General features: G+C 35.7%; 2 pseudogenes; both read left to right on the top strand.

Annotated features, from left to right (window-relative positions):
* The first annotated feature begins 879 nt into the window (after nt 1-879).
* On the top strand, nt 880-2076 carry LOC148919942 (receptor-like protein EIX1; annotated as a pseudogene).
* Nucleotides 2077-2438: 362 nt separating this feature from the next.
* Nucleotides 2439-5787, top strand: part of LOC148919937 (homeobox-DDT domain protein RLT3-like) — a 77710-nt pseudogene continuing 74361 nt past the window's right edge.

The raw sequence follows: 5787 nt of genomic DNA, 5'->3' as shown, positions 1-5787 counted from the left end.
AACAATGATAGGAGTTTCTCATCTCCTATATTTGACAAATGTAGAGCTGATTATTTCAGTTTTCATTTTCTTTTTAAATTTAAAAAAACTGACATAAAAAATTTGAAATTGGAAAACTTTTAAAAAATTGATTTCAATTTTTCGTTTTCAGTTTTTTGCGAAACTTGGAAATGAATTTGTTTTTGGGGTCAAATTATGAATTTGATGAGGTCACAAAATGAAATTGCATGTGACAAGGAGTTCATTGTTTGTTTTTTTTTTTGAATTTTTGAATTTAGGATAAACTTTTGGTGAATTTTGGATCTGGAGCTCTCAAGGATCAGAATTCTAACGTTATCTTCGATGTAGGATGGCTTTGATGAGCTGAAAATTTCAAGATCAAGCAACGGAGCCAAATTTATAATTGTCTCAAGAAAAATATATCTACCCCTACAAAAGAGAATTTATCCCGCCAAATTTCCTTTTTGACTTGCCTCATCTTTATATGCACAATGTTCTTTGGTCCAAAATCTCAAAGAATGCTTCTTTTATTGTCATTGGTTTCAGGAATGTTTAATAAGCTTTATTTGTTGTTGCATAAACCTATCTATAAATGTGAAATTTGGTTTTTCAAATTGAATCTTCTGTTATCTATAAATGTGAAAGTCATCCTACACTTCCTTTTCTATTTTTTTTCTATCTTCTTTCTCTGGATAAACCCATAACATATTACTAGTCTACATACTCGAGACTTTGTTCACCATTTTTCGAAAATGATTTTGAAAAAAATATTGAGTTTGGACCTTCACTCTCAGCTCTAATGTAGTAGCATGCGTATATATTGCACCATTCTAAATGAGTTATATTGCTCACACACATCGCCTATTATGATATAACCTCATGGACAAAGCCATGAAAATTGTTTCATTTTTCAGATTTCTAAGCATTGCAACCATTACTACCATTAGCTTACACAAAGGAAATTTGGGTGTGCCTTGTAAACAAAATGAGAGACAAGCACTTCTAATGTTCAAGCAAGATCTTAAGGATCCTTCAAATAGGCTTTTATCTTGGGTTGGTGAGGGAGATTGTTGCAATTAGACTGGAGATGTCTGCGACAATCTAACCGGTCATGTTCGTGAGCTGCACCGTGGGAATTATTATTCAGATGAGTATCTGAATTACAGTTTGTATCAAGAAAACTCTTTGGGTGGCAAGGTAAACTAAATTTAAAGCATCTGAGCTACTTGGATCTAAGCAACAATGATTTTGGAGGAATACAGATTCCTAGCTTCTTAGGTTCTCTTAGAAGTTTAAGATATCTTAACCTCTCAGACTCAAAGTTCGCTGGAATAATTCCACATCAATTGGGAAATCTCTCGAGTCTACGCTCTTTAGGACTCCGGAGTAAAAGCTACTACTGGATGAAGGTTGAAAATCTCCAATGGCTTTCTGGTCTTTCGAGCTTGCAGAACCTGGACATGAGTCGTGTAGATCTTAGCAAAGCATCTGATTGGTTTCAGGTGACAAACACACTCCCCTCTATGTTGGTAGAGTTGCATATGTCCAGTTGTGAACTCAATCAAATACCAGTTGGTGTTGCAAATATGACAAGGCTTGAAGTTCTTAATCTCAGGTTGAACATCATCTGGGGTACCATACCTCAATGGTTGTGCACTTGTACCAATCTTGAGTCCCTGTCCGTTTATTTGAATCTCTTGCGAGGTGAAATTTCAAGTTCCATTGGAGACTTGACAGCCATTGTCAGTCTTGACTTGTCTGCTAATCAACTTAAAGGGAAAATCCCAAACTCATTGGGAAATCTTTGTAAGTTGACGGTTCTTGATCTGTCCAGGAACTATTTCAATGGAAGCGTATCAAAAATATTGGGAAGCTTGTCAAGCTGTAGTTCAGGTCAAATGGAGTCACTGAAGCTGTCAACAAATTATTTTTCAGCTGGGAAATTTCAGACATTTACGCCTCCTTACCCTTTTGAGTAATTCTATATCAGGTCCAATTCCTGTGTCCTTGGGAAATCTGTCATTCCTAGAAGAGGCAAGCATTTCTGAAAATCATTTTAATGGAACTCTTCCATAAACTATTGGTCAACTGAAAATGGTAATGGTGTCTCATGTGAAGAGTATAAAAAAATATCGAGAGTATAGCCAGGCGACTATACTATTTATAGAAATACCCTCTAGTGCCTCGTATCCAAAATTGTATAGCCGCACGGCTATACTATTTTAAAATAATAAAAACCGTAGTATAGCCGTCCGGCTATACTCGTTTTATTTAAAAAGCACGTGTATAGCCGAGCAGCTATACTATTTATATTAGCACCCATTCTGCCACGTGTCAAAAATAGTATAGCCGCGCGGCTATACGAATTGTTTTAAACAATTATAATAAAAGCCGTAGTATAGCGGCTATACTCTGTTTTTATAAAATAAAAACCCCGATTTGGAAAAGGCTTGATGACGGTCTGGCGGGCAACCAATCCTGATGCTAGAGATTTTCCTGTTGACATGGGTTTTGCTAACTTGTGTATCGCGAAAACTAGTAACTTGGAACAGAAGATTGCAACAACAAAAATGTGATTTAGTCTGTATTGCTTGCAGATATGTGAGAAAGTCTTTTGGGATAATCATCTTAAAGGTCGATTTGAGTGGTTATCTTTAGAAAGTTGTCTGACTTTTGTTGCCTTTATAGAAACAGGGACGGCTACGAAATAAGGTACAAGAAAAGAGGAAACATTTCTTCAAAAGAAGAGAGGTAAGTGAAAAAAATTGTTCTTGCAAATATATGGTTTAAGTTAGCAGATTTAGCAACATTCATTTTGCTTTTGGATGCAAGGTGGAATCTAACAATGAGAATCAGACTCTGCCAAGCAAAGAAAAATGTGAACTTGCTTTGGAAGGAGCAGGTTCCCAAGAACACTCGGATAAGATTGCAATGCTTGTGGATGATGAAAAACTGGAGCTGAGAGAATTACAAGGATGGCCAAATGCACTTGGGTGCTCTGATCATTTTACTACTAATGGAGATCATGCCTGTTCACTTTGCAATGGTTGGTTTGAAGGAAGAACGGAACAAATTTTCCACTCTAAAATGAAATGCTGTAATATGCGTGTCTGCATGTATAGTATTTTGAGCTGTGGATAAGGAATTTTTGGGATTTCAGATTTTCTGGCCAAGTTTCCTCCAAATGCTGTGAAGATGAAGCATCCATTCGATATGCAACCTTGGGATTCTTCTCCAGAGATTGTCAAGAAACTGTTCAAGGTATATGAATTGCAAACTGTTTGTGGCCTGATTTTGTTAAGTTCTTTTGCAAATATAGGACATCGTTTGTGAAAGATGTCATACACTCCATCTATTTGCATTTGCTTTTTCTTATTTATGAGGTCTGTTTTATTATTCATGATTATACGACCTATAAAAGCTTGGAATAATTTTTTCGCTAACACTGCCTAATGGTCTCTCATTACTCTTACCAATCTTTTTCATCGACGCTCTCATTGCATAGATTGAAGTCATAGGTTGTTCTTGCAGAGATGATATGCAAACTATGATATACTCAAGAAAAAGATATATCAAGTACTAGAGATATATGGAATGTGGTCTAAATTTGATATTGGAATCTACTTGTAAGTTGTAACTCTCTTTTGTGTAGTTCGTACCGAGTGTAGGAATTTATTATTATCTTGTCAACTTTAAGATTCCTTACGGAAACTGGCGAGTGAAAAGATGTGCAGTGTTAAAGCACCACTCTAGATTGCTGCAGGTTTTTTTTTTTTTTTTTTAACAAATGTGTCGGGGGGTCATCAGTTCAGATTGCTACATTTTGTTTAGTTATCGTACTCAAATATATTCTGGGTTGACTTTCTTGGGCAGGTTTTCCATTTCCTTTATACTTATGCCGTTATGGTAGGTAGATATAAGCTCCTTAACTATTGATGAGTTTGCCCAAGCATTTCAGGACAAGGTTATATCTTATCTTTTATCCAACATCGGATTTATTGTGTCTTCCACTTGCTCAACATCTTTGTTTCGTAAAATGCGTTTTAGGATTCCTTGCTACTTGGAAAATTCATGTGGCCCTTCTGAAGCTTCTTCTATCTAATGTTGAAGCCGAGCTTGGCTGTGGATCTACATACCTCATTTGAGCGAGCAAATCATGCAATTTTCTTGCATTTATTCACTCGGTGAGTTATGAACAAACAGCATATAATTGTGCAGATCACAGACATTTACAGTTCATTTAACTTATGATAATGTTGTATAGTCATATTGACCATTTCATTTGGGCACATCTATGTCACAGCAGTTTTCTAAAGGCTCATATGTTTGGAACTTTGTTGGTAACAAAAAGTGAATGCAATCTATAAGACTGTTGACATGTTTCTTTACAGGGAAGTTAAATACAGCTGAAAGTAGCAAAATGATATCAGACACATTTAAAGAATATAGGAAAGAAGATATCAGCTAATAATCAAAAGTTAGGTGTGACTACAGAGAAGGTGTCCATTCCAGAATGTCTGATAGATACTCGTAGGCGACAAGAAATTTTCTGAACAAAATCATAATCAGACTATTAGTACTCCATCCATATGCACTTTTAGAAGATCCACTTGCTTTTTGTTGTATAGTTGATTAGAGATACTTATTTTTGTCAAACATTTGAGACTTTTTTTGCTCATCTCTTAAATCAATTGTTTTTTCATATTTTTATGAAAACATCGAATGGAAGTACTCAATAACTAAGCATCTTTATCAAATTATTTGGCAGGTTGAAAATCAAGAACCCACTCTGGAATTCTGGAAGGGATCGCTAAACTGCATCAAGTACTGGTTGCCGCTGGTTTTGGTTCAAAGCAAGGGGCAATGCGAAGGGATGCCCTTAGCAAGGTCTTCTAATTTAACTCCCATAGTTGCAATTGATTTTTCTAAGCTCCATTTCCTCTCTAGTAAATGTATTTAATTATCAACACATCCGTATTCTGCAAGTTAAGTGCTATAGATGCCCAATAATATGTGTCCATCCCCCAAAACCTTGAGCATTCAAAGCCTTATTGGCAATAGTCATTTAAGATCTGTCATTACCCCGAATAATCTGTTTCTACCTTGAGGCAGAGCCCCAGTTGGATAGATTCATTTTCCATACTTAAGGACCAAAATCAGAAATTTTAGGTTTTTTACATATAACATGTAGTGATTGAATGTTAAAGGAAATAGTTTCTTCAGTTTTGTTTGTTGGCATTATCGTGCATTCCTAAATAACATCTGTTGAGCATATGTTTTCCGCTTGTCTCATGAATTATTTGCTTTAAGGACTAGACATGCGCAGGATCCTTTATCTACTTTCTTATGGTGGTTTTATTTGTATTCTACAATTAATAAGCTTTATCTGTTGTTGCATAAACCTATCTATAAATGTGAAATTTGGTTTTTCAAATTGAATCTTCTGTTATCTAGGAAACGAGCCTTATGGTGAAGTATGGTTTACGTCCCGGTACTTTGAAGGGTGAATTGTTCGGAGTTCTGCTAGAGCGAGGAATTCATGGGTTGAAAGATTCTGAGTTGGCGAAGTCATTGCAGGTAATTTTCTTGAAAATATTGTTATCATAATCTCTCATGTGATATTACACTTGAATTAGTGATGGACTTTGTTTTTGATTTAGATTAACTGAGAACTTTCAGTGGAATAGAGGAACTAGATTTAATTGGTTCAACTCTCTTACGATACATCCACATTATCTGCCTAATTTCACCAACCAACATCCCAATCAGATCCACTGGAGCAATGAA

This window comes from Prunus mume, linkage group LG2, assembly GCF_029339155.1.
Source record: "Prunus mume cultivar Tortuosa linkage group LG2, ASM2933915v1, whole genome shotgun sequence".
Lineage (NCBI taxonomy): Eukaryota > Viridiplantae > Streptophyta > Magnoliopsida > Rosales > Rosaceae > Prunus > Prunus mume.
The sequence above is the reverse complement of the archived record's forward strand: the minus strand, read 5'-3'. Positions and strand labels throughout refer to the sequence as shown.